We start from the raw sequence: 26,967 nt of genomic DNA, 5'->3' as shown, positions 1-26,967 counted from the left end.
ACATGTAAAAATATCGTGTGCGTGCACTTTTAGTTTAGCAAACAAAAATACAACTACTCTTCCACATAGTTATAACAAAACAATTATCCCAAAAGAAATAACAAACTTCCAGCTTTTTCTTTATAAAATGGTGATCCATCAAAAACCTCCCCAGGTCAGACCACATGTACATATCCACAAGCAGATTTCGGCGCTCACTACTCCACCTTGCTTTTGCACTTACCTACAACATGAAACAACTAGGTAAGCAAAAGCACTTAGTAAGAATAGCCTTACACAAAAAAGTATACTAAACCCAATAACGAGTTGACCTAAGGTAATTATCGCTACCGTTCATTAGGGTATTGGATAAGTTCCAACCCTATCATAAAATTCTCAAACAATAGCCAAATCAGAATAAAATACTTTGATTGTACCTAACAACCAACGTTACACATATCATGATAACCTGCACTTATAAAATCCCAGGACATTCGAGATATATATAGTTACACAATTTAATCAACTCAACAAATATAAAGGATCCTGGCTCCAACCCGGATTCCCTCTTAACGTCCTGGCTCCAACCCGGACTATCATACCATGTCCAGACTCCAACCCAGACTTTATCTTACCATGTCCTGGCTCCAACCCGAACTATATTTTACCTTGTCCTGGCTCCAACGCGGACTATATTTTATCATGTCCTGGCTCCTACGCGGACAATATTTTACCATGTCCTGGCTCCAACCTGACTATATTACCATGTCCTGGCTCCAACCCGGACTATATTACCATGTCCTGGCTCCAACCCTGACTATATTATCATGTCTTGGCTCCGACTCGAACTATATTATCATGTCTTGGCTCCGACTTGGACTCCCTTACCATTTAGCCACATAATGCATAAGAATTGCAAAAGTTAGGCATTAAGCATACCCTGGTCTTAACGACCCAATCAAAACAAGTGTAATCTACTACTACAAGCACACATTAGTATATTCATGTTGTAGCCAAGAAAGAGAAGGCTAACTTACTTGGAGTCCTTAGCTCCCAGCTAGATTTGTAACACTACTATTAGTTTTTCTTTTTCGCAGTTACTGTAATTAATACCGTGTACTCGGATTAAACTACGACATACTCTTATAGCTAATATTCTATGATAGCTAAATGCAATAAAGTTCTCTTAGAGACTCTATACTATAGCCTCTTATACACCTTACAGTGTATAAGTGTAACGCCTTGGGTAGCCAGGACTGTCACACTGTGTACTTTAAATAATGCTTAACTCACTAAATGAGTCATTAGGCCATAAACGTGCATCTAAGTGTTATTAATGGGTCAAGGTTAAAATCTTGGTTAAAAGGAATGGATATATTTTATTAAAAACATTAAACTGTACATGGGATCCCATAAAAGTGTTTACAAGGTTGTTTACAATCCAAAATGATCATTACAATTCAAAAGTTAAAATCCACCGACCTAAGCGGTAAAAATAGGGTTAAACCCTAGTTCCCATGAGAAACACCTTCGTCGTGGTGGTCAAGCAGCCGCATATGTACACGTCGATCGCCACCTAAACTCTCCACTCAAGGCTAGGTAAGCTTTTCTTTCCCTTTACATGCACCACATAGCACCTGTGAGCCAAGGCTTAGCAAGAAAACTTATTGCTACATGTATGCAAATATTAACAAATGATCATGCAATCATTCTGGGGCTTGCAGCCCTAATAAGATGATGACTATTAAGTCATTCTAGGGTCCTGCGCCCTGGATAGATGATGATTAAGTCATTCTGGGGTCCTGCGCCCTGGATAGATGATGATTAAGTCATTCTGGGGTCCTGCGCCCTGGATTGATGACTATTAAGTCATTCTGGGGTCTTGCCCCATGAATAGATGACTATTAAGTCAACCTGGGGTCCTGCGTCCTAAGCCATGTGACCATCAAGTCACCTGAGCCTTATAGCCCTGACTTTGAGTAACTAGCCATAGACTAGCCAAGCGCTTTAGTTTTCAATGACCATTAGATCAGACAAGCATATAATGCTCCTGTTGATTAGATCCAATCATATCGATTAGCGTTGAATGACTATTGTCGATCCTAACTTATAAGTTAGAGCTTCACGACCAACACTTAACACCATTGTCTTTTTTGACTAATAAGTCAGTGCGTTGCTCAAATAAATAATGCAATCAAGCATTCATAATGCAACAGATATCCAAATATAAATCACTCAACATGCTTCAACAATAATCATGTATGTCACATAATGGGTGCAGTTTTCTTACCTCAGGCTCGAGTGTAAAATAAGTTAAGAACGACCCTTGAGAACGATCCTGACCTTAGGCCCTTAGCATTTACCTAATCATAATCAAATATGAAATCCCATCAATATAATGAGTAATAAAAGGTTCCCAGACCAAGTCATATCCTCTGAGACCTCAAATTCTACATAAACGTGTAGTAGATTCGATCTTGAGCCTTAATGTTCGAAAACCTGCCCTTAAAACCAAGTAAAACCAAGCCTGTCGAAAGGAAATAGGCGGGTTGCAACCTGCCCCCAAGGGTCGTGGCGTGCCTCCCAAACAGACAGCCCCCTATCTGGGTGTCAGGGGCAGGTCGCTACTTGACCTAGAGGGTCACAGCGCCCCTCCCAGACAGAGCCAGTCAAGGCTTTGGGGTTCACTTAAGTTGCGGCGCCCAAGAACACGGTCCCGACTTGACCCCGCGAACCCAGCTCCCTTGCATTTTCTTCAATCCAAACTCAGCCAAAACACAACCAAACAATCTCAATATCAAAATCAAACCTCAAAACCACGTAACCACCAATCTAGCAATAAAACCCAAGCTTCATTACACCTAAAACACCATCAAATACCCAATTCCATGATCAAACTTATAAACAACATCAAAAATAGAGGAAAACTCAAAGTTAAAGCTTAAAATCATTACCTCAACTATGAATTATCACCTTTAGTTGCTACAACTCAATTTCTAAACTCTCAAGCCTCAAATCCTCAAGCTTCAATCTTCTAGCTTTTCCCCAAAAATCACACCGAAAGAGAGAGAGAGAGAAAGGGAATGGTCGAGAGAGAGTGGTGCCATGTTTCTGATTGCTTGGTTCCTTCTACAACCATCCTCCCTTGGTTAAGCCTATCTAATCCCTTAAAGCCTTAAAATGACAAAAATGCCCCTAGGGCCAATCTAATCCCTCAAAGCTACCCAAGGGCAATTTTGTCATTTCCACCAACCCTGTTAATCATAATTAACGTCCCTCAATTCCCGTTACTCCCAATATCCTCAAATGATTATCAAATCATTTCTCATTACCCGCTCATCCCTAGAAATGTACTAAGCACCAAATTATCCCCAGGCTCACCCCGAGCTCAGTAATTAACCCCATTTGACCAAACTGCTAACTTGATTCCTAGGATTGTCTCATGTAGAATAGCTCAAACATAATCACATAATAATGTGATCTCCTCCATATATCACATACATGCACATAAATATACAAATATAGCCACATAATAATACAATGTACATAATCATGCATATGATCATATAATAACACATTAAATCAATTATGGCCCTCCTGGCCCCCTAATCCAGACACTAAGCCATATTAGGGAATTTGGGACATTACAAATATCCCCTCCTTACAAGGATTTCTTCCTCGAAATTTTACCTGAACAGCTCGGGATACTAACTCTGCATATCCGACTCCAGCTTCCAGGTAGCTTCCTTGACCTTACTATTCCTCCATAATACCTTAACCAAAGGTATAGTTTTATTTCTCAGGACCTTGTCCTTTCTGTCTAGTATCTGGACTGGTTGTTCCACATAGGAAAGAGCTGCCTCAAGATCCAGATCCTCGTAACTCAATAGATGAGTCACATCTAACACATACCCCCGAAGAGCTGAAATGTGAAATACATTATGCACGGCTAACAATGCCAGCGATAAGGCCAACCTATAGGCCACCTGACCAATCCTCTCTAGGATCTCAAATGAACCTAGGAATCTAGGGCTCAGCTTGCCCTTCTTCCCAAATCTTCTCACCCATTTCCATGGCGAGACTCTAAAGAAGACATAGTCTCCCACTTGGAACTCCACATTCCTACGCTTGGAATCTGCATAACTTTTTTGTCTACTCTGAGAAGCATCCGAACTCTAATCTTCTCAATGGCATCATTGGTCCTCTAAACTGCCTCAAGACCCAAGTATCACCTTTCTCTTGTCTCATCCCAATGAATGGGAGACCTGCATTTCCTACCATACAACACCTCATAAGGAGCCACCCCAATGGTCGACCGATAGCTATTGTTGTAGGAAAACTCTATCAAAGGTAGATACTCACTCCAGGACCCACCAAAGTCCAACACACATGCTCGCAGCATGTCCTCTAAAATCTGGATTGTCCTCTAAGATTGTCCATCTGTCTAAGGATGATAAGTAGTATTGAACTTCAACTGTGTACCCATGGCCCTCTGCAAACTTCCCCAGAACTTGGAAGTGAATGTGGGGTCCCGATCTGACACGATCGACTTTGGTTCCCCATGAAGGTGCACAATCTCTATCACATAGAGTTATGCGTACTTGTCAACTGTATAAGTCATCCTCACTGGTAAGAACTAAGCTGACTTGGTGTATCGATCCATGATAACCCACACTGAATCATGTTGATCCACAGTCCTGGGTAACCCCACCACAAAATCCATTGTGATGTCCTCCCATTTCCACTTTGGGATGTCCAGAGGCTGTAGTGGCCTTGCTGGTCTATGATGCTCAGCCTTGACCTGTTGACATGTCAAGGACTTAGCCACATATTCTGCTACATCCCTCTTCATCCCAGGCCACCAATACAATGATCTCACATCCTGATACATTTTCGTAGTGCCTGGATGGAAAGAATAAGGGGTGGTATGAGATTCATCCAAAATCTCCTGCCTCATAGCAGTGTCCATCGGAACACATAACCGACCTTTGTATCTCAACAAGCCCATATCTAACACTGTATAATCTATGGATACTGTAGCTAGAACATCCTCTCTGATCTTGGCCAGTTGTGGGTCACCCAACTGGCCTTCCTTTATTCTTTCTAACAGCGTAGACTATAGCGTAATGTTGGCCAACTGGCCTACCAATAACTCTATGCCAGCTCTGGTCATATCCTCTGCTAACTCTCTGGATATCAACCTCGCACTGAAAATCTATCCCGGACCCTTCTGGCTTAAACCATCTGCTACCACGTTGGCCTTTCCTGGGTTATACAGAATTTCACAATCATAATCCTTGACCAACTCCAGCCAACGCCTTTGTCTCATATTCAAATCTTTTTGTGTGAAAAAGTACTACAAGTTCTTGTGGTTAGTGTAAATCTCGCACTTCTCCCCATAAATATAATGCCTCCATGCCTTTAATGCAAAGACCACTGTTGCCAACTCTAAATCATGAGTAAGGTATCTTTGTTCATATTCTTTCAATTGATGTGAGGCAAAAGCAATTACCTTCCCTAACTGCATAAGAACACAACCCAAACCCTGATGTGAGGCATCACAATATATCATAAACTTCTCCTGATCTGTCAGGCGACTCAGAACTGGAGCTATAATCAACCTCTGCTTCAATTCCTAGAAGTTGTTCTCACACTTGTCTGACCACACAAACTTCTGATTCTTGCATGTCAGTTCAATCAATGAAGTGTCAATCTTTGATAATCTTTCCACGAAATGCCTATAATAATGTAACGACCCAAATTTGCTAATAAGGCTTAAGGGCCTTGATTAGTGTGCCTTGAGGGCATAATGGGAATTATGTGTGACTTTAATGATTAATATGCATGATTATGATTTAAAGCATGTTATATGACTATTTGAATATTTGAGATGCATGACTATGTTTATTAGTATGCATGTAGGCCCTGATTAGGTTACAAGGGCATAATCGTAATTTTGGCCATTATGGGCATAACTGTATTGATATATGTGATAATTGTCGAGACCACATTATTATGTGGATATATCTGTGATCTGTGACTCGAGACGATCCTAGTGAGCAAAGTAGCAAAAAAGTCATGGCGGGGATTTATACCCGGCTCGGGGTGAGCTCAGGGGTATAAATGGGAATTTAGTGAATATACTGGAGTCTATCTTGACATTGAGGAATATTATTGGTGATTAATTAGGTATCGGGAGTTAAGCGAGAAATATTAGAGACACTTGAGGAGTTAGCGGGAATTGGGTAAAATGACTAGAATGCCCTTAAGTGGACTAAAGGATTAGAAATAAAGGGGAGGGCATTAAGGTCATTTGGCAAGTAAGGGATAAATATTCTGAAGCTTTATGTTAGTGGGAATTGTAGAAAGTTATAGAAGTCTGAAAGAGAGAAAAGAAGGAAAAAGAAAGAAAAGAGAAAAGGAAGGAAAAAAAACAGAGTTGCACTCTCTTAGGTTGGTTTGTGGTTCTCTCACCACTTTTCTGGGATTTTCTTGGAGCAAAGCACAGAGGAGGGCTGGGATAGACTGAGCATCAAGGATCCTAAGCTAGGTTTGAGGAATTGGCAGAGGTTTAGCAAGAGGTCATCAACACTTGAGGTAAAATTCTGTAAGTTCCTTCAGTTCTGGTTTTGGTATTTAGCAAAGATATCTAAGCTGTGTTGATGGGGAATTCTAGGGAAGTTGGAGCCAAGGGTTGAGGAGAAGCAAGTCAAGAAGGTCTAGAGACAACTTGGGGTCGAAGTTCCATCAAAGGTATAAATTCTAAGCTCTAACTTTGATGTTCAACTGGTTTCTACTGAGTTTTAATGTCTAGAAGTGGCTATGGTGAATTTTGAGTTTGGGGATGAATGTGCTTGAGTTCTAGGTATTTGGGGTGCTTGGGATGAGTGGAGTATGGTCATAAGGTTTTTTTTGAGGTTGGGAAAGATTTGGAAGAGTTTTGGTTGAGGTTGGTTCGAGGAAATTGCAGGAAGGGAAAACTCGGAGTTGGCCTGTCTGTGACTAGCGCTACAGCGCTAGCTTCTGGGCGCTGTAGCACTAGGCCAAGCTTGCTGAGGGGATTTTGCTTCTGTTTGTAGCACTGTAGCGCCCTCCCATGAGCGCTATAGCGCTACCCTGCCTTTTGAAGAGGGTTTTAGGGTTATTTGCAAGGGTTTTTGACCAAGGGTTTGGGGTTTGTTTCCACCACCTTGTTTGGTGGAACTAGGACTTCCCGGGGGCTCGGGATTAGCCCCAAGGCTAGGTTTTGGACTTGAGGTTGGATGATGACTTTGGCCTATGGTTTTGTTTAGGTAAGCGCTAGGGCTCGAGGGGGATCGTGCTCAAGGAGTCGAGTGATCAAAGCTAGCGTATTGAAAGGTAAGAAAACTGCACCCGGTTATATGTTTGTGATGGGACTAAGTGCTCCCGACATTTGTATCGTGTCAATGATAGTATTAAGCCATGGGACATGTGAAAGCGGCCTAAGAGTGTCATACACAATATTTGCGCACAGGGCGCGGCTTGGTCACTGGTAGCCGAGGACAGCTTAATATTCACTGAGCTCGATTTAAGCGGGCCGGAGTCAGTGGGATAACGGAGGGAGCAGCCTAAGAGCGCTAGCCCTAGTTATCACTTGTGATCTGATATATGATATGAGTTGGTATGTTTAGTATGTTGACTATTTGACTATACTGAATGATTATATTGTTGAGATTATGTGATGTAGTATGAGATGCTGACTTGTCTGTTGGTCGCTTATGCTCTATTGTTGTGTTTTCTTGTTGGGCCTTGGCTCACGGGTGCTACGTGGTGCAGGTAAAGGCAAGGGCAGGTTGGACCAATCCTAAGGTGGAGAGCTGTGGGGTTGAATGTACATAGACGGCTGTTCGATCACCATGGTCAAGGAGTGGATAAGGACAGGGATTGCCTAACTGTTTGTTTTGCCTTAGTATGGCTTGTTATTGTATCTAAACCCTATGACTTTTGTAAATGATCTTTAAACGTATATTTTTGGGATCCCGTGTAAACAAGAAATACTTCTTAATGAAAATTTGGCTTTTGAGACCAAAACATTTTTTTAACCCTAGTTCCTTTACAGTTTCGATGACACGCTTTCAATTAAATGACTTGATTAGCAAGTCTGACACTTTATAAACACACAGTGTAACGGTCTTGGCTATCCAGGGCATTACAAATAACCTGCCATCCCAAGGAAACTTCTAACCTCTAAAGCATTCTTTGGCCTTGGCCAATCTCTGACCACCTCAATCTTGGCTGGGTCCACCTTGATCCCATCCTTACCGACAATGTGACTAAGGAAAGTTACCTGAGATAACCAGAACTCACACTTCTTAAACTTTGCAAACAATTTGTGTTCCCTCAGTATCTGTAGAACCAACCTCAAATGTTGCTCATACTCTGACTGTGACAGAGAATAAACCAGAATATCATCAATGAAGACGATCACAAACTAATCCAATTAATCCTTGAACACTATGTTTATCAAATCCATAAAAGCAGCTGGGGCATTAGTCAACCCAAAGGACATGACTAAGAACTCATAATGCTCATATCTGGTGCGAAAAGCAGTCTTCAGTATATCTCCCTCCTTGACCCTCAGCTGATTTGGGATTGGTTAAATCTCCAAATCCTTAGTTATATTTGCAAAGGATTATTTCTTCTCATTTCCAAAACTTTACTTCCACCATTAAATTTAAAGTTGTAAAGTTTCCTTTTTAAACTTTTTCCCTAAGTTGAATTTTTTGAAAAAACCCTTAAACTATCATTCACACATTATGTGTCATAAGGATGGGAACTAGGAGAAAGCCTCACGTCAAAACTTGTTTTAGGTTAAGAGAACTAACCTCCCAAAAATTACATTTCGTTAAGGTTCAAAATTGCTTCTTTTCAGTTTTTAGGACAAACTTATAAAATTTATTTCCTCTTAAACCGTGGTACATTTTACTATAAAATTTCACATGAGTCCTTATACACATCTTAACTAATTCCCCTCAAGATTTCATAATATTTAGGATGGAAAAACCCATTCAAATTTTTAAAGCAACCTGGGCAATGCCTGTTGCCCATGAGTTTTTCCTAGATTTTAAGGTAACTTTGAAAATTTATTTCTCTTACACCGTAGCCCAGTTCTTTATGAAGTTTTACAGGAATCTTTATGCATGTCCAAATTATTTTCTTTCAAAATTTCATAATTTTTAGATAAATAGAACCCAATAAAATGTTTAAAGAAATCTGGCAATGCTTGCTGCCCAGAAGTTTTGTTTCCAGATTTTAGGGCAAACTTTGAAAACTCATATCTCTTATACCATAACACATTTTCCTCTACAACTTTACAATGACTCTTATACATGTTTAAAATAACACCCTACCGAACTCATTCAAAAGTCAAAATAATCTGGGCAGTGCATGCTGTCCAGAAATTTTCCAGATTTACATTACAATGCAAAAACGTGCATAACTTGGGTTTAAAAATACCTTTTTATAATTTTACAAAGCCTATCATCAAGTACTCACAAAGAACTATGAAAATGCACCAATATTGCTTTTAGAAAAAAGAGGCAGTGATGTGCGATATGACCCGTTGGAAACCAGACCACGAAATTTTGGCAGCATGCATTTTCACTCACACTCAACAACAACAAGCTTTCTAGCATAAACCCTAGCCACATGCATGCATGCATGCAAATCATCATACCACAAAAAATCACAACCTTAAGCATAAAATAAGCTAAAATACTATTGAAATATCCTATACAACCAGGTCTACAAAATCACTACAAAACATAAAGAAAACAAACCATAGATTCTACCTTTTGAAGCCCTAGCTTGGAGATGTATTCCTTAGCTCTTCAAAACCTTCCCTTGGTGCTCAAATCTCTCAAAACCGAGCCCCAAGTCCCACATGAAAATTTTTAAGAAAAGATTAGGGTAGAAAGAAACTAGATGAGGGACAAGAACATGCAAGCTTACAAAAACCTCTTACCTAGCTTTATTTGATCACAATGGTGCTCAACTTTGAGATCCAACTAGTAAGGCTTCTCTTGAACCCTAGAACACAAGAACAAGTCCATGCATGGCTTTTAGATCACATGCATGCACAAGGAACCCTAGGGTTTCATTTTTGAAGAAGGAGGAGAAAGAATGAATCGCAAGAGTGGATTTCACTTACTTTGAGCTTGGTTTTGCTTAGGATGGTACACAAGCTTCAAAGGAGTTCTTCCTTGAGAGATAAAGGGAGAGGGACAAAATGAGAGGGAGAGAGCCTCTAATTTGTAAATTTTTCAAAGTTAGAAAAATGAAAAGAGAAGGGGGAAGAAAGGGTGCCACGATTTTGTAGGAAAATGGTAGAGAAAAATTGTTTTGAGAAAAAAAAATGATTAAACCCTTAACTTGTGAATGGGTAAGACTCTTCCTATTCTCTTTGGGGTGTGTGTCCTAGCTCTTGAGAGCCCTAGGACCTAGACTTGCTGCCCACCTCTCTCTCTCTCTCTCTCTCTCTCTCTCTCTCTCTCTCTCTCCCTCTACCGTTGGAAATTACTTTTATGCCCTTCCTTATTTGACCTCACATTTAAGGAATCCAAGGGCCCTTTGGAAATTTTGTGCTCTAAATTTCCCTTAACTTTTAACCTATAGTTTTTAAATATCTCCAAGCTTAATAAATTAAATTAAATGTGACTCAAAAATAAAATTTGTCACATATCACATAGTTTTGGTAATTTTATCAAATTGACCAAAATGCCCTTAGAGGCCCGAGCAAGAAATTCTCATTCTTAAGCCCGATTGATTGGAATTTAAACCTCAATCCATTTTTCTTTAACTTATTGGCTTGACTATAAAGTCCCAGTTGCTAGAAAAAATTAATAGTTTTAGGCCATAGTATTTCCTATTTTAGTTAATCCGATATTTTTTCCCCATTAGTTCCTTGGTCCGAGACCAATCTTTCTTTGCATAAAGATAGATCCTTTACCAGATCATTACAACAGCTATAAAATTCACTAATCATCACAAGTTCATATAATATCATTTATCAAAATAATATTTCACATAATTCTTCACCGGCTCCAACCCACTACTAACGGGTGTTCAAAACACAGGATGTTACATAATCAACGTACAAGCTAGAGGTGGATATGTGTACTTTGTCACTTTTATTGATGATTACTCTAGATATGTTCATACTTACCTAATGCTTAGGAAGTTTTAAACTTTAGTAAGTTTCCAGACTTCAAAGCTCAAGCTGAGAAGAAATAAGTAAGACTCTTAAAACACTTCGATCAAATCGAGGTGGTGAATATTTGGATTTGGAATTCAAGGATTTCAAGTTGGAGCATGGTATTCTATCCCAACTCACAGCACCTGGAATGCCACAGCAAAATGGTATTTCATAAAGAAGACACAAGAGTTTGTTGGACATTGTTAGGTCTATGTTAAGCTACTCTTCACTTCCTCTCTCATTCTGGGGATATGCACTTCAAAAGAAAACTTACATTTTGAATTTAGTCCCATCTAAGACAATAAGAAAAACTCCATTGGAACTGTAGAATGGTTACAAACCTAGTTTGCACAATTTCCACATTTAGGGTTGTCCTGCTCATGTTCTTAGACCTAAATTAAGGAAACTTGATTCAAGGTTTGAAGTATGCATTTTTGTAGGCCATGCCCGAGAAACAAGAGGCAGTTACTTCTATAGTCCCAAGGACAAAAAGGTATTTGTTTCAACAAATGTGACCTTCCTTGAACACGACTATATGAATAAGTATAAATCTCGGAGTAAGGTAGTTTTTGAGGAACTCACAGCTGATAAGATTCCATCACATTATTCATCATCATTAAATGATAAACGACAAACCGAGGAAACCACTATTCTTGAAGAGGAAACCCCAGTGCAATGTCGTAGTGGGAGGATTGTGAGACAACCTGTTTGCTACGAACATGAGGCACATGTCCTTGTTTCTGATACAGCAAGGATGATCCATTAACCTTCAAAGAGGCAATGGATGATCCTAAAAAAGAGAAATGGCAAGAAGTCATGAACCAAGAAATGGAATCGATGTATTCCAATTATGTTTGGGAACTTGTAGACCCACCTGAAGATGTCAAGCCCATTAGGTGCAAATGGATCTTCAAGAAGAAAAGAGGTGTAGATGGGATAGTAGATACTTTCAAGGCAAGGCTAGTAGCCAAAGGTTATACTCAAAGAGAAGGTTTTGATTATGAAGAAACATTTTCTCCTGTGGCAATGTTGAAATCCATTCACATCCTCTTATCTATAGCTGCCACCAATGACTATGAGATATGGCAAATGAACGTCAAGACAGCTTGTCTGAATGGCTATCTTGATGAAAGTATCTATATGATACAACCAGGAGGGTTCATTAAGGATGGGGAAGATCATAAGGTGTGTAAGTTTCTGAAATCCATTTATGGATTAAAGCAAGCATCTAGATATTGGAATATCACATTTGACGAGACAATTAAAACATACGGCTTCGAACAGAATGTCGACGAAGCATGTGTGTATAAATATGTCAAAGGTAAATTGGTGGTTTTCTTAGTTCTTTACGTGGATGAAATTCTCCTCCTTGGTAACGATGTAGAGACATTGTCAAACGTGAAGAAGTGGTTAGTTGAAAAGTTCCAAATGAAATATGTAAAGACCCAATTTACTAATAAGGCTTAAGGGCCTTGATTAGTGTGCCGGGAGGGCATAACTGGATTATTTGTGATTTAATGATTAAAGCATGTTATATGACTATTTGAATATCTGTGATGCATGACTATGTGTACTAGTATGAATGTAGGCCCTGATTAGGTTAGAAAGGCATAATTGTAATTTTGGCCCGTTGAGGTTATAACTGTATATATTTGTGATAAATTGTCGAGACCACATTATTATGTGGATATATTTGTAATCTGTGATTCGAGGCAATCCTAGTGAGCGGTTTAGCGAAAAATTCACGGTGGGGATTTATACCCGGCTCGGGGCGAGCCTGGGGTATTTCTGGGAATTTAGAGAATATATTGGGGTCTTTTTTGACATTGAGGAATATAATTGGTGATTAGTTAGGTATCGGGAAGTAAGCGGTAAAAATCAGACACATTCTAGGAATTAGCAGGAATTGGATGAAATGACCAAAATGCCCCTAGGTGGATTAAAAGGCTTAGAAATAAAGGGAGGGCAAATTGGTCAGTTGTTGTTTTTATTGAGTTTCTGAGCTTTAGGTCCAGCCATGGTGATTTCTTTGATTTGGGGTGCATGTGATTGAGTTATGTATGGTTGGGATGTTTGGGATGAGTGAAGGATGTTGATAGGCTAGTTTTTATGTTTGGTTTAAGTTTGGAAGAGTTTTAATAAGGTTTGGCTCGAGGAAAATCGAAGGAGGAAAATGCAGGGTTTGCTGTGTTGTGACTAGCGCTACACGCTAGTCACTAGGCGCTGTAGCGCTAGGCCATGTGTTCTGAGGCATTTTAGGCTCTATTTGTAGCGCTGTAGCGCTCTCCTTAGAGCGTTGTAGCGCTACCCTATTTCCAGAAAAGGGGTTTTTGGGTTAGTTTCAAGGGCTTTTGCCCGAGGGTTTGGGGTTTAATTCCACCACCCCGTTTGGTGGAATTAAGGCTTCCCAGGGGCTCGGGATTGGTCCCAAGGCTAGGTTTTGGACTTGAGGTTTGGTGATGATTCTGATCTATGGCTGTGACTAGGTGTACGCTAGAGCTCAGGAGGGATCGTGCTTGAGGATCGAATTAAACAAAGATAGTGAATCTAAAGGTAAGAAAACTGCACCCGATTATGTGTTTGTGAAGGGACTAAGAGCTCCCTATATCTGTATGATGTCATAGATGGTATTATGCCATGGGACATGTGATAAACGGCCTAAGGGTGCCGTAAATTATACTTGAGCACAGGGCGCGACTCGGCCACTGGTAGCCGAGGATAGCTTAATATTCACTGAGCTCGGTTTAAGTGGGTGGGAGTCACTGGGATAAATAAAGGGTGCGGCCTAAGGGCGTTAACCCTAGTTATCATATGTGGATCGATTATTGATATGGAATGATATACTTGGTATGCTGAATACTTGATTAACATGAATGCTTAGACTGTTAAGTGCATGCTTATGCAGTATGAGTTATCTGATTGCCTATTGAAAGATTATGCTATGTTATTGTGTTTTCTTGCTGGGCCTTGGCTCACGGGTGCTACGTGGTGCATGTAAAGGCAAAGGCATGTTGGGCCAACCTTGAGGTGGAGAGTTGCGGGGCTGAATGTACATAGTCTGCTGGTCGGCCACCACGGCCGAGGAATGGAACAGGACGAGAAATGCTTAACTGTCTATTTTTCCTTAGAGTGGCTAATCACTGTACTTTTATCCTGAATCTTTTGTAAACAATCCTAAATTTATTACTTTTGGGATCCCATGTAAAAAGAAATGCAGCTTCTGAGACCAAAATCTTTTAACCCTAGTTCAACTATAGTTCAGTAACACGTTTTGAATTAAATGACTTGATTAGCAAGTCTTGCACTTTTATAAACACACAGTGTAACGGTCTTGGCTATCCAGGGCGTTACAACTTGGTATCAGAGTGTCCTAGGTTTAAGGGTTCCTGAAGACTGGCTGGACATGTACATTCATCGCGAAGGCCAAGCTCGACTCACGGTTTGGTAAATTGTGTATACATGATTATATGTTTAAATGATCTGAATGAGATATGACTGTTGATATCTGCTTAATTAATAGGGAGCATGAGATACTGATAGGGCCTAGCCCTTGACTATTGCATGATGATATTAAGGCGTGATTATCAACACTGCTATGTATGTGAATGAATATATGGATGAACATTTGGATAAACTGTTATAATTTGATTGCTTGTGAATGATTGGAGTTCCAGTGATGGATCGTGAAAGGATTATTACCCTGACATCATAGTTTGATTACCGAGTCATTGATTGCAGATTGACTTGGATAATTATGCGTCCAAGAAAATCTACGCGACTAACCGGCAGGTCTGAGACTAGAGATGATGACCAGGGCCAGACCCCTCCGCTAGTCCCTGAGAACTGGTTGTAGCTTATGGCAGACATGCAGGCTCAGCTACAGAGCCAAGATGAACAGATTCGGTTTCTACGGCAACAGGCTCCATTAGTGAGTGTTGCCCCCATTGTGCCACCTGCAGTGGTACCTATTGTACAACCAGTAGAGGTTGGGAATAGATGGGAGTCGTTGTATGAGCGGTTCAGGAAGAAGCGCCCCCCGATCTTTGAGGGACGACTTGATCTACTAAAAGCTGAACAGTGGATGACCATGATTACTACCATTCTAGAATTTATGAGGGTAGAGGGACATGACAGAGTGGCCTGTGCCACATATATGCTGAGAGAGGATGCCCAAGTCTGGTGGGAGGTGGCATCACAGACGAGGGATGTTACTGCTTTGACTTGGGAAGGATTTAAGGACCTATTCAGTCAGAAGTACTATAATGTTGCCATCAGAGCAGCGAAGGTAAATGAGTTCGTGGGGCTGGTTCAGGGCAGCATGACCGTTACAGAATATGCCATAAAGTTTGATAAACTTGTGAAGTTCGCACCAGATCTGGTGCCTACTGATGCAGCTAGGCAGGACAAATTCATTAGAGGGCTTAATGCTATGATAGCCCGAGATGTGAGGATTACAATAGTACCTAGAGGCATAACTTATGCCCAAGCTATAGAGAAGGCTCTTACCGCTGAGGAAGCAGAAAATAAGATATGGAGAGAGAGTGCAGCGAGACGGGAGGGCCGCAGGGCAGTGCCTCCATATTCTGGTTCTGGTAGGGGCGGAGGCCCCAGTGATTTAAAGAGGAAGACCCCTGATGCTTCGACCAATCCTAGTCCTGATAGGAGAGGTCGGGGTACTCAGGGTGGCCGCCAGGGAGGCAGTGATTCATGGAGGACTTATCCTGAGTGCACAAGGTGCAAAAGATGTCATCCGGGCGAATGTCGGGCTAAGGCCTATTATGTGTGCGGGGTGGTGGGACACCTCAAGAAAGACTGCCCAATAGTGAAGAAAGGAGATGCGGGGAAGGTGGACAACTTGACTCCAGCTCGAGTGTTCACCCTGATGCAAGCGGAGGCCGAGGCTAGCCCCTCGGTAGTGACAGGTCAGCATTCTAGTGCTGGCTCTCCTTTTACTGTATTGATTGACTCTGGTGCTACACATTCGTTTGTTTCTAGTAAGGTGATTGATAGACTATGTAGACCTAGTGAGTATTGTACTTCAGGGTTTGGGACTATTTTGCCTACAGAGGAACTAGTAGTATCTAGGAGGTGGATTAGAGCATTGCCAGTGATAGTTGATGGTAGAGAGTTGTCAGTAGACTTGATTGAGTTGGGTATGGAGGACTTTGATATGATTTTGGGTATGCATTGGTTGGTTAGATATGGAGCTACTATTGACTGCAGAAAGAAGATGGTGACTTTTGAGCCGGAGGGCAAGGATCCCTTTGTTTTTGTGGGGGCGGTGCATGGACCCCGCGTACCCAGGATATCAGCATTGAGAGCCAGAGATCTGTTACAAGGAGGGTGTATAGGTTTTCTGGCTAGTGTGGTGGATACCACCAGGTTTTCGTCAACAGGACCGGAAGAGACCAGATTGGTTTGTGAGTTCTTGGATGTGTTTCCTGAGGACTTGCTAGGGTTGCCGCTGGATAGAGAGATTCAGTTTGTCATCAAGATGGTGCTAGGGATGGAGCCGGTGTCGAGGGCACCATATAGGATGGCACCAGCAGAATTGAAAGAATTGAAGATATAGGTGCAGGAGCTTCTGGATTTGGGATTCATCATGCCTAGTTACTCTCCATGGGTGCTCCAGTTTTATTTGTGAAGAAGAAGGACGGGACCTTGAGAATGTGCATAGACTACAGGGAATTGAACAAGTTGACTATCAAGAATAAGCACCCCCTACCAAGGATTGATGACTTGTTCGATCAGCTACAGGGTAAGACAGTGTTCTCAAAGATTAATCTTCGATCTGGTTATCACCAGCTGAGGATCAAGGACGAGGACATACCGTAGATGGCCTTCCGAACGAGGTACGGGCACTATGAGTTTCTGGTCATGTCATTTGGTTTGACCAACGCCCCAGCAGCCTTTATGGACCTAATGAACAGGGTATTCAAGGACTTTCTAGATCAGTTCGTTATTGTCTTCATCGACGACATTTTAGTGTACTCCAGTTCAGAGGCAGAGCACGAGCTTCATCTTTGACAAGTTCTTCAGAGGTTGAGGGAGCATCAGTTGTACGCCAAGTTTAAGAAATGTGAATTTTGGCTACCAAAAGTGACATTCCTTGGACATATCGTGGGTGCAGATGGGATTAAGGTGGATCCATCTAAGGTAGAGGCAGTTAGGGATTGGCTAAGGCCAAGGAACGCCTCGGAGATGCGGAGTTTTCTTGGCCTAGAGGGTTATTATAGACGGTTTGTGGAAGGCTTCTCAAGGATAGCGGCACCGATGACAGAATTGACACGAAAGAATTTGAAGTTTACGTGGTCAGACAAGTGTGAGGACAGTTTCGAAGAGCTGAAGCGACGACTTATCTCCTTAGAGCGCTGTAGCGCTACCCTGTTTCCAAAAAGGGGTTTTTGGGTTATTTTCAAGGGTTTTTGCCTGGGGGTTCGGGGTTTGATTCCACCACCCCGTTTGGTGGAATTAGGGCTTCCTGAGGGCTCGGGATTGGTCCCGACGCCAGGTTTTGGACTTGAGGTTTGGTGATGATTCTGATCTATGGCTGTGAGTAGGTGTATGCTAGGGCTTAGGAGGGATCATGCTTGAGGATCGAATTAAGCAAAGCTAGCGAATCTAAAGGTAAGAAAATTGCACCCGGTTATGTGTTTGTGAAGGGACTAAGAGCTCCTTATATCTGTATGATGACATAGATGGTATTATGCCATGGGACATGTTATAAATAGCCTAAGGGTGCCGTAAATTATACTTGCGCACAGGGCGCAGCTCGGCCACTAGTAGCCGAGGATAGCTTAATATTCACTGAGCTCGGTTTAAGCGGGCCGGAGTCAGTGGGATAAATAGAGGGTGCGTCCTAAGGGCGTTAACCCTAGTTATCATATGTGGATTGATTATTGATATGGAATGATATACTTGGTATGCTGAATACTTGATTAACATAAATGCTTAGACTGTTAAGTACATGCTTATGCGGTATGAGTTATCTGATTGCCTATTGAATGATTATGCTCTATTATTGTGTTTTCGTGCTAGGCCTTGGCTCACGGGTGCTACGTGGTGCAGGTAAAGGCAAAGGCAAGTTGAACCAACCTTGAGGTGGAGAGCTGCGGGGTTGAATGTACATAGTCTGTTGTTCGGCCGCTACGGCCGAGGAGTGGAATAGGAAGAGAAATGCTTAACTGTCTATTTTTCCTTAGAGTGGCTAATCACTGTACTTTTATCTTGAATCTTTTGTAAACAGTCCTAAATTTGTTACTTTTGGGATCCCATGTAAAAAGAAATGCAGCTTTTGAGACCAAAATCTTTTAACCCTAGTTCAACTATAGTTCAGTAACACGTTCTGAATTAAATGACTTGATTAGCAAGTCTTGCACTTTTTTAAACACACAGTGTAACAGTCTTGGCTATCCAGGGCTTTACAAAATATTTGGACAAGGCGAGCTATGTTATTCCAAATCCTAAGGGATAGGAAGAACAGGCTCTTGGCAGTTTCTCATGCTAATTATATAGATAAGGTGCTTGAAAGTTCTCTATGGAGAATTCCAAGAAAGTTCAATTACCGACCAGAAATGGAATTACTCTTTCCGAAGAGCAATGTCCAAAGACACTGCAAGAAGAAGAGGATATGAGAAAGTATCCCTATGCTTCAGCAGTTGGGTGTCTAATGTATGTTATGTTGTGTATTTGGCCCGACATATGCTATGCAGTGGGAATTGTAAGTTGTTATCAATAAAATCCTAGTTTGGAACATTGAGTTGCAGTAAAGCACATTCTCAAGAATCTTCAGAGAATAAGAGATTATATGCTTGTATATTCAGGGGGTGAGCTAAACCTCACTAGATACATTGATTCTGATTTCCAATCGGACGAAGACAGTCGTAAGTCGATGTCTGGATCAGTGTTAACTCTTGGTGGAGGAGCTGTAGTCTGGAGAAGTATTAAACAATACAATATTGCATATTCAACCATGGAAGTCGAGTATATAGCAGCTTGTGAAGCAGCTAAGGAAGCGTTTTGGCTAAGAAAGTTCTACACTGATCTAAAAGTAATTCTAGATATGGAGAAGCCACTAATCCTGTACTGTGACAACAGTGGAGCAGTAGCTAACTCTAAGGAACCCAAAAGCCATAAGAGAGGAAAGCATATAGAAAGGAAATACCATCTTGTTAGAGAATTGTGCAACAAGGTGATGTGACTGTTATAAAGATAGCATCAGAATAGAACCTAGCAGACCCGTTTACTAAGACACTTCCTGCAAAGTCGTTTATGAGTCATGTCTGCAACATGGGATTAAGGGAGATGTCTCACTTGCTTTGAGGGAAAGTGGGAGATTGTTAGGATTTATGCCCTAAAAGCATGTAAAGACATTTTATTAATTTAAATAAAAGTACAATTTTATTATATTTGAATGTAATAATTATTATTTGAATAATTTATATGAAGTTTAAGAAAATTCCATATTCATTTATGAGGATATGATATTGTATTTGTACGGTGGAATTAAGATCATATACAATGAATAAAATAGTTAGTAACATATTAAAGTTAGGAATCTTTAATTAATGGTTACTAGTACGGTTTACTAAGCATACGAGATGCATATTAATTTCTCATCACTTATTTAAAATTTCATATTAAAGTATTTAAATTACTCTATCTATTATGTTTTGAAAACTATAACAACAAAATATTTATGTGTTTAAATTTATTATTTTCTTTCTTTTATTAATTCTTTATTTTGTCACTTAATATATTTTGTTTATCCAAGAATATATGTAATAGTGACATAAGACATAAATATACATATTTCTTATTTTTTTCGTTTAGTTTCTTTAAATGAAATATTACTTATTTAAATTTTCTAGTCATTAATTAAATAGCATATATTTATAAATGGAAATTTGCGGCGAAAATCAGTAAGTAATTTAAAAAGTGTCACATAAATCACTAAGTAATTTTTTTGGCGGCAAAAATTAGTAAGTATTCTAAAAGATTGCACTTAAGTCACTAAGTAGTTTTTTTTTTGTGTCAAAGGACAGTAAGTATTCTGAAATATTGCAATTAAATCACTAAGTAGTTTCTTTGTTGCAAAAGTCATATTTTACACCAGTTTTGTCTTAATTTTAATTAAAATTTTAAAAAAATGGGAAAAGTGTAACGTCCCGAGTTTTGAACACACGTTCGTAGCCGATTTGAGCTGGTGAAGAATTATGTGGAATATTATTTTGATAAATGATATTATATGAATTTGTAATGATTAGTGAATTTTTATAGCCGTTGTGATGATCCGGTATAGGATCTAACTTTATGCAAAGAAAGATTGGTCTCGGACCAAGGAGTAAACCCTAATGTGAGAAAAATCTCGGATTAAATAAAATAGGAAATACTATGGCATAAAAATATTAATTTTGTCAGGAAATTGGGACTATATAGTCAAGCTAATAAGTTTAAGTAAAATTGATTGAGGTTTGAATTCCAATCAACCGGACTTAAGAATGAGAATTTCTTGCTCGGGCCTCTAAGGGCATTTTGGTCAATTTGATAAAATTACCAAAATTATGTGATATGTGACAAATTTTATTTTTGGGTCACATTTAAATTAATTAATTAAGCTTGGAGATATTTAAAAACTATAGGGTAAAATTTAGGGAATGTTAGATAAGTAAAATTACTGAAGGGCCCTTGAATGTATAAGGAGAGAGGTTAAAATGAGCACGGGCATAAATGTCTTTTCCAAGGGAGGAGAGAGTGTGGTGGGCGACAAGGCTAGACCTGTTGGAAATGTGCCCTGAAAGCATATGTAGTAGACATTGTTTTTATGAAATAAATAAATAAATTGAATTTGTTATGCATATATTTTATGGACTATATTATTCTATGATAATATTATGTAAATATCAGGAAAATTCCTAAGTTCATGTATGTAATCTCAAACATGTATTAGTACGAGAGGATTATGTTTGAGATAAATGAACTTGAATAGTTCGCAGTAAAATAAAGTTATGGAATCTTTAGATTAATTACTGCAAGTACGGTCCACTAGTATTATGAATACATGTGATCTAGATCCGGATCACTAGTGTGGTAGGACACTTTAGTGGAGGTGCTTTATATATTAGAGAATATATAGAACTGGACCAGATATGTTTATTAATACTTAGTTAAATACCGTTTCGAAGTATTAATTAAATATATCAACTGATGATCATATACAAATAGATCTTAATCCTGAGGTTACTATGAACTCCTGTTTATGTTATATGAGTTCTTTGATTCACTTGTTAGGGTCTGTCAGAACGATCAGGCTAAAAACTTTTGTTTTGGGAACTCATTAATATAGATGGCTGGGGACATACTATACAGATATGGAATCTATACCTTCTCGCAAGAGATTGAATGATGGTTCTCTTAAGGGTTGACTTTTGGGACTGAAAGGTTATTGAGCTCAAATTCATAATTTAGTTATGAATTAACCTTCACTAGTAGAGTCAATGGTACTTAAGGAAACAAGACATAATTAAAAGGGTAAAACGGTAATTTTATTCCCGATTAATTATGAGCCATTATTAGAGGGCCAAGTTGTATGCAATGATTAAATCAATGGACGCTTTATGATTATAAAGTACTCAGTAAATGAAATGTCTATAATTACAAGAGTCCAGTCTCATATTTATAGTGGAATAATCATGAGATTAATAAATTAAGATTATTCAATTAAAGAGTTTAATTAATAATCTCAAATTTATTGGAGCTTGGAATTATAGGTCCATAGGTCCCCATAGCGGCTCTATCAACACTGTTCAAGGTAAGAGTTGATATGAAGGGAAAACAATTTAAAGACATATTTAGGAAGAAATGTGTTCTTCACGCCAAATATGAAATTATATGATAATAGTGATTAATTAATTAATTACAAATTAGTTGTAGTTAACCAAATTAATTAATATTTAATTATTATATAATTTTCGAAATTATATTAAATAATTAAATTAATTTTCGAAATTTAATTAAATAATTAATTAATTGTAATTTTCTAAATTATGATTAATTAAATATTTATTTTCGAAAATTTTGGGTTTAATTAATTAGTAGAATTAATTAAATATCTTTATTTGAGTGGGAGAAAATAATCTGATAAGTTCAAATTGGATTTGAATTTAAAAGATTAATATTTATTCAAATTATTAATTATATTTGATAATTAATTAAATAGATAGTTAATTTGAATTCAAATTTGAATTAGCTATCAGGTTGTTAGATCTTATTTGACAAAGAAATTTGAATAAATAATTAAATAAAATTTGAAAAACTAATATCCCTAGAAATTAGGAAGCTACACGTTCACACACAGTCCATAGACTGTGTGTGGCGTGTAAGGGCTGGCATTTTCAGGGATGGGATTTTCAATTTTATTTGTTTAATTAATTAATTAATGGATAATTCAAAAAATTGGTTTTTTGGATTTTTTCATTAATGGAATAATTAATTAATTAAAAATTAAATTGTAAAATGGTTACAGATTTAATTTTTAAATTTTGAATTTTTTCTGTTAAGTAAGACTGATCAGATTATTATTCAAAATAAGAGAAGAGAGAGTGAGACTACTCTACACATTCGCTCTGTAAAAATAGAACGATAGTTTTCTCTCCCTAAAAATAAAGAACCAATTCTCAGGCCTATTCTCTTGATCTCATGAGTTGAGTACATCAAGAAGAATCACAAATTAACTATCCTTCATTCTCTAAGTGCCCACACATTTCTTGAGGTGTAGAGAACGCTTTGGAAGATCTTGGTGTGAGTACGTGGGAGCGGCTTGGATAGGAAGATCATTCTAAATACGAAAAGATAGCAAGGACACTTGATAGGCTTCAAGAGGTATGATTTCTATTAGTATCTTGTTTATGATTAATGTATGTATATTAATGGATCCGCATATTTAAAGGTAGTTTAAATATGTTACAAAATTTCTGTTGTGCACTGGGCCAACCACACCACCTTTCCGCTGTGTATTAGGAAACTCGTTCCTAACAAGGCCTAGGGCTCTCAAGAGCCTCGGACACCTACCCTAGTGGAAGAGTAAGAGTCTTACCCCACTCACAAGCTAAACCCTAATCATTGTTCTCTTACACTTCTAATCATTTTATCAAAAATTTATATTCTCTCAAGAAAAGCACTCTCTTCCATTTCCTCTCCCTAAACTGAAACCCTAAAGCCTCTACCCCTCCATTGCTGTAATTATTTCTCTCCTTAAGCCAAGCACAATCATCTCTCATTGAAGAAGGGAGAAGCTCAAGGGAACATTGGTGTAGAGTAAGTTTCGAAACCTCCAACACCTTTTCTTCTCTTTTCCTCTTCAAATCCGAAACCCTAAGGGTTTATCATGCATGCATATGATATAATATCCATGCATGACATTGATCTTGTTTTCTAGAGTTCAAGAGAAGCTTGTACGAGTAGGATCTCAAGGATTTAGCACTTAGGTGATCAAGTAATAGATCTTGGTAGTTTGCATGTTTTGTCCCCTGTCTAAGTCTTTCTACCCTAACTCTCTCTTAAAAATCTGCATGTGGGACTTTGGGGCTTGGTTTGATAGTGTAGAGCACAAGGGGAGTTTGAGAAGCTAAGGAAAACACATATCCAAGCTAGAACTATCAAAGGTAGAAATTTATGGTTGTTCTTGAGTTTTGTGATTTATGTTGGTAGATTTGGTTGTGTAGATTATTTGTAACGACCCAAATTTACTAATAAGACTTAAGGGCCTTGAGTAGTGTGTCCGGAGGTCATAATTGGAATATATGTGATTTAATTATTAAAAGTATGTTATATGACTATTTGAATATCTTAGATGCATGACTATGTGTATTAGTATGCATGTAGGCCCTGATTAGTTTAGAATGGCATAATCATAATTTTGGCCAGTTGAGGGCATAACCGTATATAAATGTGATAAATTGTCGAGACCACATTATTATGTGGATATAATTGTAATCTGTGATTCGAGATGATCCTAGTGAGCGGTTTAGCGAAAAAGTCACAGCAGGGATCTATACCCGGCTCGGGGCAAGCCTGGGGATATTTCTAGAATTTAGAGAATATATTTGAGTCAATTTTGACATTGAGTAATATAATTGGTGATTGGTTAGGTGTCGGGAAGTAAGCGGAAAATATTAGAGACACTCGAGGAATTAGCGGGAATTGGGTGAAATGACCAAAATGCTCCTAGGTGGATTAAAAGGCTTAGGAAACTATGGGAGGGTATTGTGGTTATTTGGTTTATAAAGGATAGGTATTATTCAGGCTTTATGCCTTAGTGGGAAGTGTAGAAAGGGCTAGAAATTCAGAAGGAAAGAAAGGAAAGAAAAGAAACGAAAGGAAAAGAAGGGAAGGAAAAAGGGAAAGAAAAACAGGGCATTTCAAAGGTCGGATTGGGATTTCTTCACCATTTCTTGGGGTCCTTTGGAGCAAAAACTTAGGAGGAGTTTGGGTAAGAGCTAGAGGCTAGGCTCCCTGTTCTAGCTGGAGGAATTGGTAGAGCAATCCATCCACTTGAGGTAAGATTGAAGTTAGGGTTAAGCTGGTAAGATTGAAGCTTTTGGTATTGGTGTTGAGCTAGTTTTTCTAAGCAAGGTTCTGTGGGAATTCTAGGGAGTTGAAGCTAGGGTTTGAGGAGGTGAAGGCTAAGCAAGAGTGGGAGATAACCTAAGCCAAGCACATTCATCAGAGGTAAGGAACTTTAGTTTCAAGCTTTGTAATTTTCGGTGGTTTTGCTGAGTTTCTGAGTTTTAGGTTCAGCTATGGTGAAATCTTGGATTAGGGGTGCATGTGCTTAAGTTTTGTATGGTTGGGATGCTTGGGATGAGTTAGATATGTTAGTAAGCATGTTTCTAAGTTTGGTTGAATTTTGGAGAAGTTTTGGTAAGGTTTGGCTCGGGGAAAATCGGAGGAAAAAAAACAGCATTTGCTGTTCTGTGACTAGCGCTACAACGATAGCCTTTGGGTGCTGTAGCGCTAGGCAATATACCCTGGGACGATTTTGGGCTCTGTTTGTAGCGCTGTAGCGCCCTCCTTAGAGCGTTGTAGCGCTACCTATTTCCAAAAAGGGGTTTTTGAGTTATTTTCATGGGTTTTTGCCTGGGGGTTCGGGGTTCAATTCCACCACCCCGTTTGGTGGAATTGGGGCTTCCCAAGGGCTCGGGATTGGTCCCGAGGTTAGGTTTTGGACTGGAGGTTTGGTGATGATTTTGATCTATGGTTGTGACTAGGTGTGCGCTAGGGCTCAAGAGGGATCGTGCTCAAGGGTCAAAGTGAACGAAGCTAACAAATTTAAAGGTAAGAAAACTGCATCCGGTTATGTGTTTGTGATGGCACTAAGTGTTCCCGATATCTATATAATGTCAAAGATGGTATTATGCCATGGGACATGTGATAAACGACCTAAGGGTGTCATATACAATATTTGCGCATAGGGCGCGGCTTGGCCACTGGTAGCCGAGGACAGCTTAATATTCATTGAGCTCGGTTTAAGCAGGCCGAAGTCAGTGGGATAAACAGAGGGTGCGGCCTATGGGCGCTAACCCTAGTTATCATTTGTAAATTGATTATCGATATGTAATGATATACTTGGTATGCTGAGTACTTGATTGTCATGGATGCTTAGTCTGTTGAGAACATGCTTATGTGAAATGAGATATTTGACTGTCTATTGATTGTTTATGCTCTGTTATTGTGTTTTCTTGCTGGGCCTTGGCTCACAGGTGCTACAGGGTGCAGGTAAAGGCAAAGGCAAGTGGGACCAACCCTTAGATGGAGAGCTGCAGGGCTGAATGTTCATGGTCAGCTGTTTAGCCGCCATGGCCGAGGAGTGGATCAGGACAAGGAATGTTTAGTAGTCTGTTTTGCCTTAGAATGGCTAATTACTGTATTTAAATCCTGAATCTTTTGTAAACGGTCTTAATCTTATTATTTTTGGGATCCCATGTTTTAAAGTTAATGTTTATTTATAAAAGATGAAGCTTTTGAGACCAAAATCCTTTAACCCTAGTTCCAGTATAGTTTCAGTAACACGTTTTTAATTAAATGACTTGTTTAGCAAGTCTAGCACCTTTACAAACGCACAGTGTAACGGTCTTAGCTATCCAGGGCGTTACATTATTTTAATGGATTTTTGAGTTTATTTTATGCTTAAGGTTGATATTGTGTGATTTGATGATTTGCAAGCATGCATGTGGCTCAGGTTATGCTAGAAATGCTTATTGTTGTTAGGTTGTGTAAAAATGCTATGCTGCCAAAATCTCGTGGTCTAGTTTCCAACAGGTTAGATCACACTCTACTACCTCTGTTTGTAAAAAATATTTGTGTAGTTACATAGTTCCTTGTGATTACTTGATGATAGGCTTTGTAAAATCGTATAAAGGTATTTATAAACCCATGTTATGCACTTTTTGGCATTTTGATGTAAATCTGGAAAATTTATGGGCAGCATGCACTGCCCAGATTGTTTTGACTTTTGTATGGTTTTTCCTAATCTAAAAGCTATGAAATTTGGTAGCATGTTAGTTTAAACATTTATAAGGGTTACGGTAAATTTTTAGTGGAAAATATATTATGTTATAAGAGATATGATTTTTCAAAGTTCTCCCTAAAATCTGGAAACAAAACTTCTAGGCAGCAAGCATTGCCCAGATTTCTTTAAACATTTTGATAAGTTTTATTATTCCAAAAATTATTAAATTTTGAAAGAAACTAATTTAGATATGTATAAAGATCCC

The sequence above is a fragment of the Humulus lupulus genome, chromosome 1 (genome assembly GCF_963169125.1).
Source record: "Humulus lupulus chromosome 1, drHumLupu1.1, whole genome shotgun sequence".
NCBI lineage: Eukaryota > Viridiplantae > Streptophyta > Magnoliopsida > Rosales > Cannabaceae > Humulus > Humulus lupulus.
This window is presented reverse-complemented; position numbering follows the sequence as displayed.